At 38.6% G+C, this 11,479-nt stretch overlaps 1 long non-coding RNA gene across 1 annotated transcript in view; it reads right to left on the reverse strand.

Moving 5' to 3' along the window:
- LOC116092273 overlaps positions 1 to 11,234 on the reverse strand; it is a 96,771-nt gene extending 85,537 nt beyond the window's left edge. The window contains exons 1-2 of the long non-coding RNA XR_004119190.1: positions 11,145 to 11,234; positions 9,571 to 9,712 (exon numbers count right to left, since the gene is read on the reverse strand). This is a non-coding gene — a long non-coding RNA (uncharacterized LOC116092273). The remainder of the gene's footprint in view (positions 1 to 9,570; positions 9,713 to 11,144) is intronic.
- Between the last annotated feature and the right edge of the window lie 245 nt (positions 11,235 to 11,479).

The raw sequence follows: 11,479 nt of genomic DNA on the forward strand, positions 1-11,479 counted from the left end.
TATATATATACCTCACATATATGCTGCCTATCTATGCATTCAACTTAAACACTATATAATTGATTACAACTATCCTCTTATTCTCATGAAGAAATTTGAACGTTTGTTGTTCATAAATTTGTTTAATTAATTTTCTGGTTAATATGACAAACTATCTGACAAGAACAACTTTTAGGAAGAAGACTGAGGATGCTCTATCATGTCAGGGATCTATGGCAGGGAAGCTAATGCAGGAGTAGCATGAGACTTTGTGCTCAGATCTGAGCAAAGCAAGAATCATAAGTATTCAATGGCTTCCTCTTTTTGTTTCCTCTTTTATTCACTCCAAGACTCCAGCCTATAATCTCCACTGCTAACAGTCAAGGTAGCTTTTGTTTTCTTAGTTATTTCTTTGTGAACAGTCCTCAAAGGCACATATATGTAGATCTGCCTCCTCTACAGCCCTGTTGTTATTTTTTTTTTAATCTATTAAGGCTTCCAATAAAAAGTGTCCATAGGAGCCTTATTTATAAGAGCCAGAAGCTGGAAAGAACCCAGATGTTCCTTAACAAAAGAATGGATACAGAAAATGTGGTACATTTACACAATGGAGTTCTACTCAGCTATTAAAAAACAATGACTTTATGAAATTTGTAGGCAAATGGATGGAACTAGAAAATATGATCCTGAGTTAGGTAACCCAATCACAAAAGAACTCACTGATAAGTGGATATTAGCCCAAAAGCTCAGAATACCCAAGATACAATGTACAGTCCACATCAAGCTCAAAAAGAAGGAAGACCAAAGTGTGGATGCTTCAATCCTTCTTAGAAGGGACAAGAAAATACTCACAGGAGGAAATAGGGAGACAAAGTGTGGAACAGAGACTCAAGGAAAGGCCATCCGGAGACTGCCCTACCTGGGGATCCATTCCATATAGAGACATCAAACCCAGACACTCTTGCTGATGCCAAGAAGTGTGTGCTGACAGAAGCCTGATCTAGCTGTCTCCAGAGAGGCTCTGCCAGAGCCTGAAAAATACAGAGGTGGATGCTCTCAGCCAATCATTGGACTGAGCACAGGATCCCCAATGGAGGAATTAGATAAAGGACTGAAGGAGCTGAAGGGGTTTGCAACCTTATAGGAAGAACAACAGTATCAACCAACCAGATCCCTACCCCCAGTGCTCCTAGGGACTAAACCACCAACCAAAGAGTACACATGGAGGTACCCATGGCTTTAGCCACATATGTAGCAGAGGATGGCCTTTTAAGGCATCAATGTCTTTAGAGGCCATTGGTCCTCTGATGTCTCCATACCCCAGTGTAGGGGAGTGCCAAGACTGGGAGGTGGGAGTGCATGGGTGGGTGGGGGAGCACCCTCATAGAAGCAGGAGCAGAGGATGTTAAAGAGGTTTTTCGGAGGAGAAACTGGGAAAGGGAATAATAGTTGAAATATAAATAAAGAAAATATATAGCAAAGGAAAGAAAAAAAAGTGCTCATCACAAAGTCCTGAATGTGATGCTCAGAAATGGTTACTTCAGCCTTCAATTTGTTCAAAAAAATAAGCATTTCACATTAGTAATGAAAATAACCCTGAAAAAAGTTTCTTTTAGCCTATTTACTCATCTTATGGCCTTTTGATGAAGCAATTAAAAGTAATAACTTACTGTCTCCGAAAAGGCTAAAATATTAGAGGGTATGGGAAACCATTCTTTATTAGCTTCATATTATAAACATTGTAAACTGGAAAAAGTACAAAATCTTGTGTCTCCCCTGTGGAAACTGATGTTGGAAATGTTTATAGTCCAAGCTGCTCTTAAAATTAATTCTTCTGAAAATATTCACTCCCCTAAAGGTTTTCTCATACACTCCACTTTGCTGCATGTTCTTTGCTCACAGGACGTGCTTGACATCCAATAGTCTCCTGTTCCTCTGCCATTCCTCAGATAGATCCCCATTTTTAAATTTTACTTTATTTTTAAGTGGTTCATTGTTTAAGAATTTCATATATCACATAATTATTTTTATCAAACCTACCTTTAATTTCCTACTCTCCAATTCATCCTATATCTCCCACCACCATTTTTTCCTCCAAAATGTATATCGTCTTCTTTTAAAATAACTGAGTCTGCTTTCACTTGCTAAATGTGTGGGAGTATAGGGAGATTCACTAGAGCATTGGTAGAGTAATGACTACTCTCTTGCAAAAAAAAAAAAAAATTACACAATTCTTTACCAGTATCCATCAAATCTGGTCCTTAGCTAGGGATAGGACTTCATGAGCTCCTCCAGTGTCTACATTGGCATTGTGTACTGCTGTATCTTGTGTATAATGTCACACAGGTTTGTGAGTTCTTGTGTGTAATGCCTATGTCATATCCATCAAACACTATATTATTACACATGTCTACAATGTCTGGATCTTATATTCTTTATGGATCCTCTTCTATTGTGATCGTTAATCTTCAGAGAAAAAGTGTGTGATATTATTTAGAGCTGAGAACACTGCAGTTTTTTTTTAAATCTAGGCATATTCAACAGTTATGGGTCTCTGTATTAATCATCTATTGTAAAAATACATTTTACTTTCTGTGGTTATAAAGAAAAGAATACAGGGACATATTAACTCTATGTTTATTTAGTAGGTAACAGTATTAGGTTATCCAAAGGGGCTAATGTTCTAGCTAGTGATGAGTTTTGGTTCATTTAAGAGTGACAAAAATGAATTCCATATCATATCATAAAGTATCATAAAGTATGATATGAATTCCATATCATAAACTTATATCCAATCAGTAAGTGGATAGTTACTAACATAGCATTCATCAAACTGTTAGACCAATGAGAATATCCTACTGAGCTATTCATTATTGTATTATTTGGAGTATACAACTACTTAAGGTCTTGTTCCAGTGGTCTTTACATTCCCTCTCAGTCAACAAAAAATTGAAAATTGTGACATAGAAGCAGTGAAATGGCTCAGAGGACAAAATTGCTTACTGTGCAAACTTGACAATATGAGTTCAATCTCTGGAACTTACATAAAATGTTGCAAAGCTTGGTTAGGGTTGTCTAAGAGACTTTTAAAATATTAGACTATATTTCTACTGTCTTAGGTTATCTCCTGCCACACAGACTTTGTGTGACGGCAGTATTTGAGGTGAAAACTTCAAGGAAAGTCAGTCTCCTGCCTCCGCATTGTCGCCTGGCACCCCAGACTCAGAGGTAGCCTAGATATGTCCTCGTACTTGTGTGCTAGGGACCCACCAAGATATCATTTCTTAACAGCTAGAAAAAGAAAATTTGGACACTGCTCTCTGACCTTCAATGTTCCAAGGTCCTAGTCAAACCCTGGCTTGGAATGTTAAGCCATCCAAACTAATTGCCTCCAACCTTGTGGGTAGGACACTGAAGCTCACAGACTAATAGGCTTATCCCAGGGCAAGGTCAAGTAAAATCCTCATTCTCAGTCACCAGTACTGCTGCTGAACCACTCCTAGGAATTAGCAAGAGACAAGTCTCTACTAGCCCAAAAGATTAACATCTCGTGGGCATTTTACCTAGGATGGGAGGGACCTTGAGCCAAGTGTGTGTGTGAGAGACAGTCTGCAGCATTCACCATTCTAGAGTCTACATTCAGCATTCGGACTAGCTCGCACTTGGACTAGAACCAGAGCTTAGGTCGACTAGGACTTAGATCTATGCAGTCCGTAGCTGCACGCCCCCCCCGGGGGGGGTGACCCAGAGCGCTTGGGCCCGGTGGGTGCAGCACCAGCTGAGATTCAAGAGAGTGAGCATTCAAGATTTAAGCATTCAGCATTGAGGATTCGAGATTCGAGCCTCTACACTCCTGGCTGGTGCACCCAAAGCCCCCCGGACTCCAGCCTGGCTCATCAAGCCTGAGTGTGCTTGGAGCCCATGGGGTGCTGTGCCAGTCCAGAGGAGATGGCTGATGTTTTAGATCCAGTGTGTTTTAGATGGCCTTAGATGTACCTCGACTACTGAGCTGCCAGATTTTCATCTCTCTTTTGCAATGATTGTTAAAAACCTCATGTCATTTTTAAGAAATACACTCAGACCTTACACCACTCATGTCGAGTCTGTTTGTCAAAGCTGAACCCTGTGCACACCTGGCCAGAACCCATCATCCCGTGGAACAAGGGACCCCATAAGAAACCGCAGTCCATGGCAATCTCCCAGATATGGAATGTAATTTCCTATTACTAAAGACTCCATGCTCTTTGGACATATGTTCTTGAGGCCCCCGAGATGGAATTAAACTGAATGCATCATACCTGAAGAGTAGCCTTCATGATACCTGAAGGTTATATGCAATCTTCTAAAGGAGAAAAAGAACCAATGCCCTCCTTATTATGATGCTTATGAACCACGGCAATAACAAGCATGCAACAGTAAGTCACAGTGCAGTAGTGGCATGCATATGCATACCTGGTAGTAATGAATAGCCTTCTGGTTGGATTTAAGGCTTTCTCAAGAAGTGGGAAACCATGTCTGGTACTTGATTCCTAGCCAATAAACCAGGGCTAGTGAATTCAGGAATCTTAGAAGAGAACCTACAATTGCCACTTTATTAAATGAACAGGGTAATTAACTACATTCTAAATATATATTCTTATACATGAAGGTAAAGTATAGTTCTCACTTGTCATTAAGGAAACTTCTTTTTGCAAAAGAGACCCTTATATAAAATCAGAAGTGATAAAACTGCAGAGAACAGGGACTGATATTGTGCTTTGTCCTCACTGATATAACTTAAAAAATATATATTCAAATAACATTACAGTACTGAGCAAGTTTTATTTAGATACTTAAATACATATATATACACATATATAATCATACACACATACATTAAAGAAAAAGAGGTCATGAGTTTGAAAGAGAAAAAGGGGTATTCATGAGAGGGATTGGAGGTAAGAAAGGGAAAGGTTAAATTATTTATTTATGATCCCCCAAATTAAGACAAATATCTAAATTTTTAAAGAGTGGAAAGTGAGAATCACCTTCACAAAGTTGTCCTCTTATTTCTGCATATGTGCCAAAACATGTATGTCTATAAATATACATTAGAAAAAGAAACACTCATGTCTCAGTCAGGGCTTCTATTCCTGCACAAAACATCATGACCAAGAAGCAAGTTGGGGCGGGGGGAAGGTTTATTCAGCTTACTTCTACATTGCTGTTTATCACCAAAGGAACTCAGGACTGGAACTTAAGCAGGTCAGGAACCAAGAGCTGATGCAGAGGCCATGGAGGGATGTTCCTTACTGGCTTGCTTCCCCTGGCTTGCTCAGCCTGCTCTCTTATAGAACCCAAGACTTCCAGCCCAGGGATGGCACTACCTACAAGGGGTCCTACCCCCTTGATCACTAATTGAGGAGATGCCCCACAGCTGGTTCTCATGGAGACATTTCCAAAATTGAAGCTCGCTTCTCTGTGATAATTCCAGCCTGTATCAAGTTGGCACACAAATCCAACCAGTACAATTGACCCCTTGTCAACTTGACACACAAACACATCACTATTAAGCCTCAACCCTTACTTTCTTATTTATCCTCAAGATGTAAAGTCCCACAGTCTTTACATATTAAAAGTTCAATCAATTTAAAATGTCCAATATCTTTTAAAATTCAAAGTCTCTTAACTGTGGACTCCACTAAAATTCTTTCTTCCTTCAAGAGGGAAAAATATCAGGGCACAGTCATAATCTAAAGCAAAAATCAAACTCCAACCGTCCAATGTCTGGGATCCACTCACAATCTTCTGGGCTCTTCTAAGGGCTTAAGTCACTTCTCTAGCTCTGCCCTTTGTAGCACACATCTTGTCTTCTAGGCTCCAGATGCCTGTACTCCACTGCTGCTGCTGTCGATGGTGGTCTTTGCATGGCACTGACATTTCCAAAACACTGCTGTCTTCCACTGTAATTAGGTTTCACCAATAGCCTCTCAGACTGTCTTCATGGTGCCAAGCCTCAATTCCTTTGCATGACCCCTTCAGTCTTGGGCAATCAATTGTAAACAGAAGGCTGCACAATGGCCTTCCATGGCCTCTCACTATGTGAGATTTAACCTTTCCCTTTCTTACCTCCAATCCCTCTCATGAATACCCCTTTTTCTCTTTCAAACTCATGACCTCTTTTTCTTTAATGTATGTGTGTATGATTATATATGTGTATATATATGTATTTAAGTATCTAAATAAAACTTGCTCAGTACTGTAATGTTATTTGAATATATATTTTTTAAGTTATATCAGTGAGGACAAAGCACAATATCAGTCCCTTCAGCTGCTCTTTATGACCCCTTCATTCCTTCAAAACCAGTACCACCTGGGTGACTCTTACACATTACCAAGTCCTGCTGCAGCACAAGGTACAACCTTGGCTATCTCTGGAACACAGCCTCTTTGTGCTCTCAGAAAACACTTCCCAGAAGATGTCACTTCAGTAATTCAGGTCTCTTCTTAATCACCACTAATTTCTTAGCTCCAACTAACCAGCATCAATAGTCCCAGTAATGCAAAGTTTTTGCTTTCGTAGTTCTGGTATCTTGTTAATCACAGCTAATTCTTTAGCCCCAGCTAACCAAAACCACAGAATCTTCACAATCAAAACAACATGGCCCTGATAAGAGTCTTTAATCTTCCCTCTGAAATTTTGGTAGCCAGGTCTCCATCTTCTGCAGTTCTCAACATGATCTTCCAAGCTCCTACAGAACATCCCAGAGAGTTCTTAACAACCAATGGCTCTTCTATCTCAAAGTTCCAAAGTCCTTCCACAGTCCTCCCCAAAACATGGTCAGGTTGTCACAGGAATACCCCACTATGCTGGTACCAATTTTGTATTAGTCAGGGTTCTCTAGAGTCACAGAACTTATGGTAGTCTCTATGTAGTAAAGGAGTTTATAGATGACTTAACAGTCTATAGTCCAACTCTCAACAAAGTCAGCAGCAGCTGTGAATGGAAGTCCAAGGATATAGCAATTGCTCAGTCCCACAAGGCAAGCAGGTGAAGCAGAGCAGAGCCTTCCGTCTTCCAATGTCCTTATATAGGTCTCCAGCAAAAGGAGTGGCCCAGATTAAAAGTGTGTGCCACCACACCTTTAATCCCAGATGACCTTGAACTCATAGATCATCCTATCTTAATCTTCTGAGATCCATAGCCACTATGCCTCAAGATCTCCATGCCAAGATTCAGGTCGGAAACTTGTATCTCTCAGCCTCCAGATTAGAGCCATAGGTGAGCCTTCTAATTCTGAATTGTAGTTCATTTTGGATATAGTCAAGTTGACAACCAGGAATAGCCACTACACATTCACTATAATAACAAATAACTATCTTTAAATGGGCTCATGGTAGTTTGATTTATGCACACAAGATATATCTACTTTAAGAAACTTCAAATTTCATCCATATCAACTTGTATACATTTTATTCACAAATTGTATCTTAATAAACACAACTTTCAATTCTACAATAACATTTCATAACTGAATTTTATCATGTGAGATACAGAAAATGGTTTAACTTTTCTTCTCTTACTTCCAGCAGATATGTTTTTTTTTTTATTGGAATAGGGTTCTGATCTTTAAAAGAACATAAAAAAATGTTCTTTGTATCTGATGATGTCATGCAGAAGTCTCTCATCAATCTTGAAATAAAGGTCATTTTACTTACATAGACGTCTCTGACTACATTTTCCATATGCCAGAGTTAGTGGAATTATTTTAGACTGTTTCAAACAATTAAATGTGCCACATACTTTCTGCCAGCAATCCCTGAAGGCTTATGAAACATTCACATACTGTACATATCTAGAAACCTGTAGTACCTAACAGTTCATTCTTTTTCAAGATGGAAAGAACAAAGATAAATATAACTACAACAATTGTTATCTCATTACTGTGCCTTTTTTAAGACCATCAGAGTGTATCATAACTCTTCAGTCTTGGACCTAAACATTCAGTCACCTTAGATTTGAGCAGTCACCTTGGGTTCCACTAAAAAGACTGCTTCACAGATAGAACATGACCCATAAGAGAATAGTATCTTTCTTCAGCAGCAACCCAGCAGCACCTGGAGCATGAGTAATTCTCTACTGAGAACAATCTTGGCCCCTCAAGAAATTAGAGCTCTTTAAACCACCATGTAGAATCAGAACAGACAATGACCAACCAGATTATACCTTGCCCAGGATTACTGAACTTTTCATCTATTTTGTCCCTACCTCTGATGTAATATTTTCTCTGCTTAATTCTAAAACCCATGTTAGTACCCTGCACACAAACTTTGGGCCATTCGCTCCCTTCATCTGTTCCTCTTTCCAATGCATATTGATTAAATCTCCTCTGTGCTTTCTCATAGCATGTCTATTTAATTAGTGTATTGGAATGGGTGACTGAGCTTATTTAATTAGTGTATTGGGAAGGGAGACTGAGCATAGCTTGTTGAATCTGCCAGAAACAGGCTTGTTCTCCCAGACCTCCACTTATGTTTTTCCTCATTGCTAAAATACCATATTTTATGGAGTTTCTGCATGTTTTCTTTCTTCCTTTGTTCGTCATCCTCCTTTTACCAGTATATTTAACATGGGATTTATTCCTTAGAAAAATTTGCATGTATAATCTAATATGATTAAACATGGGTAAATGTTACATAGATTTCTGTAGTTTGCTCACCTTGTGTGACTAGACATTGATATCTGTTAAACAACTGGGCTATTTTCTTTTTCCTTGGTCCTTAAGAACTTTGGATTTTATGTATGACTATATCATATCTTTTATATAAGTGAAGTCATATAAGTTTTGTCTTTCTCTAACTAATTTTACATAACACACTATGCTTTATCTTTATTTAAGCTATAACATATTTCCTTCTTCAGGAATAATGAAGAGTATCCTATCACTTTGCCAATCACTTAGTCCACCACTAAGTCTGACACAGAGACATAGAAAGGAACATATATGACATTCCATAGTTCTATTTTTCATTCTGTCATTATTAATCAACATGAAAACAATAGAATGCATCTATGTCTATATATCATATATACCACACACACACACACACACACACAGAGGATTAAGAGCATACTCCATGGCAAGATCTTTGTCTATTATGGGGAACACTTCAGTTTAGTTTTTAGCACTTTGAACTAATTGTTTGTAGTGCTGCCACTATTTTTGTAAGATAAAGATACTAAATTTTGTTCATAAGGTGGAAGATCTAAATTCTGTAATTTTAGGGTTTCTTAGGTGAGTTAATACCATTAAATGCTTTAAAATTTCATTGCATAAATTTAAAGTTTAAAATGTATGCCAATCAATCAATACAGTTTATCCTTTTAGTGTGATACTAAGCATCCAGTAATATGCTCAACCATGAGTTAAGAGCAAGAACACAGAACAAAAGGAAAAACCTCTTTTTTATACTTTGGTATAAATTTTTGAGCCTTATATATGAGGAAAACCAGATTTTCATTTTATATTGGTCCCTAAATGTTATATAAATGCATTTAGGTTCTTGATGTCAATAGGGAGTTCTGACACTACTCTGGGAGCTATTTCTTACTATTGAGATTCTCTCCCCAAGGTTTCGTGTTTTCTGCAAACCCTCATGACATTTTTCTTGGAGGTAGTAGTGTTTCTTGAGTGATATTCCTTCAAGAGACGACAGTGTGATTATTCTTTAAATGTTTGTGGTTTCAGTTGACCTGGAGGAAGAGAAGTTTCTCCATGGCTTTCTGCATTTCTATTTTGTCTTGTTCCCTTCCCACTAGACCCCGCCCTACATTTCACACTTAGTTCTCATGGGTGAGGATGAGTCAGATGGCATTTTTCTCCAGCACTCTCTTGGGTGTCCTAGCAGTTTAGATCACCTACATTGCAGACAAAGCTGCTAGAAACACATGCAAAACTCAATTCCTCTAGGTTATTCTAAGAACCTTAATTCATTTGAAAAGTGAAGGGGTGGCAAAGAACTTCAGCCTACACTCCGACTCACAAAGCAGAGAAAACCACTAATTTATCCTCTGTGATGACAAATCAGAGAAGTCACCCAGAAACATAATCATAGCATACAAGGTCAGAATAGATCAAACCTCACATGTCCCAGGCACTTCTGTTTCCCTCTGGAGAGCAACAGTTTCTCTTGTTTAGCTAACGGTGTGATGAGTGAAATACAATGTGTGGAATACAAGGAATAGGATGGCAAGGAGGAGCTCTTCATAGGGAAGAAACATATGGCTATGCATATGCATGCTGATCTGCATCAGAAGCACATGTGGCTGGATGACAGGACGGTGATGCTACAGGAGAGCAGTCAGAACCAGGCCTAAAAATGCTTACTCTCTACTCAGTGCTTCCCCACAGTGTGAAGACAGTTCTCAGATATGCTAAAGTGGATTTCTCCACTCACATGAATATACATATGAATAAAAGGTTCCTTACTTTGCAGTTGCATTTGGAAAATTCAGATATATGTGTGTGTGTTGTGCTGTTAATATGATCTACACACACACACGTATATATTGTATTAATACATTTATATAAGTATACATAAATCATAAATGCATATGTAAACTCTCTCTTGATCACCTTGTGCTGTCTGTATTCTTTCTGAATGAACAATTACTCAGACACAACTTTTAAAACCTTTACATAATATTCATAATGATGAGGATGATAATGACACAGAGTTATTTCTTTGCATTATGTGACATAACATTGTTGAAAAACTGCAGGTGACTATCAAGGTTGTTTGAACACTCATATTCTCAATATGCTATAACTAAGTGCCATAGTTAAAAACTGATGTCCATGAAATTTAATAAATGTCATCTTAATGCTACTAATCCAGTTAGCTTTCTTACATGTAAAACTGGAAATTAAAATGGAGAAGGGTTGAATTATGGAAGTGGAATCTTAGGATTATTTGGAAAGTCAGCGGATTTTGTTTTGCTATGGCAAACACATGTAGGAACATTTAACTAAAATAGACACAGGTCAAAGACTAAGGCAGACTTGTGAAGAAACTTTTAGCTTTAGGAGACACAGGAGAGAGGATGTTCTACTAAAGCAAGCACTTGAAAGAATACATGATAAAGGATACTTTGCTAACAACACACAAGCATTTGTCTGCCTTACATTGCATAGTGGAGCTGCATTTGTCTGGACTCCTTAGAAAGAAATGCACCAAAATAATCTGGTGGTGTGCTGCAGTTTCTTGTTGCTTCCTTGGACACAAGCTGATTGGCAGAATGATGTCAGCGAGACAGACATATGTGCCGACACAAGACATCTGGAGGTAAGACCCAGGGAAGACAAGTGATGTTTGGAGGGTATAAATAGGACTTACAAACAGTGATGGAGACTGAGGAAGGCTTGCTTGTACAGCTAGCTGTGCAATGCTTGTGGGTCTCAGGTCTTCACTTCTCTGAGAGAGGCACAGCCAAGAACTTCTCCTTGTGAGACCTACTGCT

This window comes from Mastomys coucha, unplaced genomic scaffold (assembly GCF_008632895.1).
Source record: "Mastomys coucha isolate ucsf_1 unplaced genomic scaffold, UCSF_Mcou_1 pScaffold15, whole genome shotgun sequence".
Taxonomy (NCBI): Eukaryota; Metazoa; Chordata; class Mammalia; order Rodentia; family Muridae; genus Mastomys; species Mastomys coucha.